We start from the raw sequence: 3968 nt of genomic DNA, 5'->3' as shown, positions 1-3968 counted from the left end.
AACACAACTCAATCATAGCAAATGCGCTGCGAGAAGCCGTTCATAGAGATGTAAAAAAGAGTAAAATGTTGAATTTCGCCCTTCATTAATTATCATGTATTTTGCCTTTGTTCTTTTTGTGTTGTTTTTGATAATTAGAATATGTACAAAGCAAATAATGGAGTTTTCAAAGTTTTATGATATTACCAACAAATCAAACAAAATTAAAGACACTCTAATGTTCGCATACGCATAAAATTTCAATTTCAATGTATACGAATCCAAAACTTAAGTTTTACTTACAAAGCTGTTTCAATCTGAGCAGCAGTGAGACCACGGTAGTGACCGAAATTTGGGACATGTATTTTCTTTCCAACCCTGCCTTGAAATCTCAGGAATGCAAGTTAATTTTGTCTTTAAGAACAATAAAACAAGGTTTTATTTATTGTGGCTCCTGCTAGCCTTGGTGATACATCAAATAATAGCAAAAGAAATTTGGTTCATAAAGATCGTGTGAGACTTCCTGCTTGCTTATAATTTACGGTTTCCCAGGGTTTGTGAAAACCGGAAGTAATCATTCCTGAATTAAATGGGTTCTTAAAAAAAAACTTGTTTCTCTTTTTATAAAGTCTTAGCAAAAATTCTATCTTTTGTAATTGTCATTCTGCGTATTCGGCACTTATTAGTTACGTTCAAATTGCGTTGATGCATTCGGCGGCCTGGGCATAGTATTCGGGCCAGGCTTACCACAATCCACAATCGCCAACATAAGTCGCATTAACTAAGGTCGTTTTCAAAACTGGTTACATATTTTGGGTCCTTATTCTATTGGAACATTAATAAACAAGGAATTCGTTAAATTAGTATGAAACGACAACAGCACCTGCCGCCTCTTCGACGACGTAGTAAGGCATGCCAGTTCGTAACAGGGTTGTGAGTCTATCGGCATGGCTGAAGAATAATACTGCCAAACGGAACCACATTCTACGGCAAGAAAGGACTCTGAGCAGTTAAACAATCAGCTGAATGAATCATCACCACAAATCACTACAATAGCAGCTATGCATGTAGAAATGTAAAACATGTGAGAGAACCTTCCAAAAGGATGGCGAGAGGTTGTACATCAGAAAATTTGCTCCATTAGCGCTATTATTAACAGCATATTTGGCCTCGCAATCCTTTACTCACATTATACTAAGCTACACAAATATGGTAGCGCTGAGTAGCTGAATTACGACCTGCCAAGACGGTCAAATCAACGTTATAGTCTCAGTACAAACTGTTTTATGATTTAGGATGGAACCATTTTTCACTTGTCAAAAATCATCTGATCTTCACTTCGGGCCTCTCTCCTTTTGTCCTGAAAATAAAGCGCCTAATTGCCAAAACGGTGGAAAATAAAAGGTAGCTACCTACTGTAAAATCGGTGATATGCGTGCATTGCTACTCTCATCTGACCCTTTATTAGGTATTTACTATTTTACTGGGCCTACATTATGTAGAATTTTCCCATAAATAATGTGGATTAACTAAAAGAGAAACCTATTCTTAAGGTGCGCTACGAATATCATTTAGTAAACCATACAATAACGGTGAGCTTTGGTTCTTAAAGGGCAGGGTTGATGGTATTCTCAAACTGCGATGATACGTGGATGCTGAGACCATTTAAGCAGTATCTGCCGCTGCCACGGTGAATTTCTTCATCGAGTAAAATAACGCCTTTTTGGGGGAAAAATGTCAAATCTTAGGCAAAAGATCTGGCCATAAGACTGGAAATAGAATCAATTTACTCAATAAGGGGGACAGAAGCCAAGACAGCACTAATGTTAGCTTTCAGCGTCATTCGAATTCGACATTAACCAAATACAAATACAAAAATCACCAAAATTTTATTTAAGTAAAAATGCATTTAAAAATGCTAATGGAAGGAAAACATTTGTTAATTTATTTCGACTAAAAATCTTCTAAAATACCGTCGCCCAGCTTGCCCACCTAACGGAGTAAACTCTTCGCAATTTCGAAAGGTGGGAAGTGGATAACCCATCCATCGGATAATTATTTCCCAACTCAAGTTCTCCTGGTTCTTGCAAATCTTTTAACTACAATGTATGTATTTAACTGAACACGATGGACTCATGAAGTGGACCGCCAAACGCATTCAGTACAAGAAAAGCTTATCGCCTATTGAGTGTGCAAAACCCCACCGCTATTTGCATTATTTGAAAGGCATGGAGGACAGTAGCGTGGAATGAAGGTACATTATTACTCTAAATACTTTATTTTCACGCTAAAGTACTGCTGGGGGTAGAGGAGAAGGCCGAGGAGGGGGAAGAAGGAAAAGGTGCAGGAGCAGAATACCGACAGATAGTGATCGAGTGTGTGTGTATCCATAGGATCGACGCGACTTTATCAGAGGCAAAAGCAAAAACGTTGACCGGGACACGAATGGAGAGGACACAGGATACCAAGATTAGTTTTTTTGCTTCATAAAGAATGTGGGACGCTTTGTGTACGTGTGTGTGTGTAAGTGAAGCACAGCCATCGAAGTAGTCAGTCACCCAAATTGCGGTGGAAACCAGAGTTTGCGAGAGTCCTAGGGTAATGGTGCTGACATTGTCAACCGACACCTGGAGAGCGGCTCAATTTGGCAGGCGAGCGCTAGAAAGCCCGAATGCTCATGCAGGCTAAATGCGGAACATTTACAGCGCGGAGGAGTCCTAAAGGCAAAGCGGAATAAGGACAGTAATAAAGTCAGATTTCAGAATTTAAATTGCATCTATAATATTTTATTAATAGTAAAGTACCCCTTTATTAGTGTGTAAATAGTTACAAAAGTAGTCGAATTAGATGACGAGGCGTCCGAGTGAGTACAACCAATTTTTGTGTTTGCGGAAGTGGAAATCCATTCTTCCAAACCAAATGCATTAAATTAGAGAATGCCTCACTAATTTTATGTTAGTGTCCACGCTTCTAGGCCTTCACGCCAGATGAAATTTAACAGCATTTCACTGACCAAAGTGGTCTCACGATGCATCACACACAGGGCACGGAGAAAGTGTATTAATTGTCCAAAAATTGCATCCGACGAAGGATAGTGTTCATCTTGGGAAACACCCAGGATTAATACCTTTTTTGCCAACTTTGGGAGGAGAGTTACCGACAATTTGCAATTTGTAGCCTTAAAGGTGAATCCGTCGAAGTAAACTTCTGACAGTGATTCAATTTGGCGGTTTCACAGTTTAGTTCTGCTAATTACCGGGGAAAATTATTTGCAAAAAAAATTAAATTACTTGTCCTTTTCCCTGCAAAACGTAAAAAAGAATTTCATAGTTTTCGAAATCCAGGATGCTGTCATCTTTTTCTGGCTTCAAAATGACAAAACGCCGTTTTTAACTACTTCAAAGTGGTTTTGACACCGGGTGACAACTAGACATGGACTTCTGGGCAGTCCACTTGTGATTACTTTCAAAGTTGTCATGCAGCATCTCATTATATGTGATTTCGCAAAGAATTTGTAGTTAATTATGCTTAAGGCTGGGTAATGATTGTAGTGCCCCGAGTCTTCGCTGAAGTCGTAACATGCCGGAGTAGTGTGGAAGAACATACTACTCACTAAGAGGCGGAAAGGTTGGGAGAGGAGGGTCTGCTAGCCCAGCCCGACATACAGTTTAACAAAAGGTCCAATCACCACAACAATTCCAAGTGGTATGACTCAACTAGGCATAAAATGGTGGTGTACATCTTGAAAAAGAAAAATCATGGAGTACACAGCGTACATTTTCTCCCCACTTCCTTCCAATTTGTCAGCTTAATGTAATGCAATGTCGGTTTATCCCTCGGTATTGGTGAGGCGCCACTTTTGGACTTTCGAATTTACCTTCTTGTACCACGCTAAGGTGGGCTGACCTCTGGGCCATGCCGGTAGCCCAAACACCTTCTCTGTGCTGAATACATATTCTGCCCGAGTATTGTGTCTTCTTTCGTCTTCA

The sequence above is a fragment of the Echinococcus granulosus genome, assembly GCF_000524195.1.
Source record: "Echinococcus granulosus chromosome Unknown EG_S00066, whole genome shotgun sequence".
NCBI lineage: Eukaryota > Metazoa > Platyhelminthes > Cestoda > Cyclophyllidea > Taeniidae > Echinococcus > Echinococcus granulosus.
The sequence above is the reverse complement of the archived record's forward strand: the minus strand, read 5'-3'. Positions refer to the sequence as shown.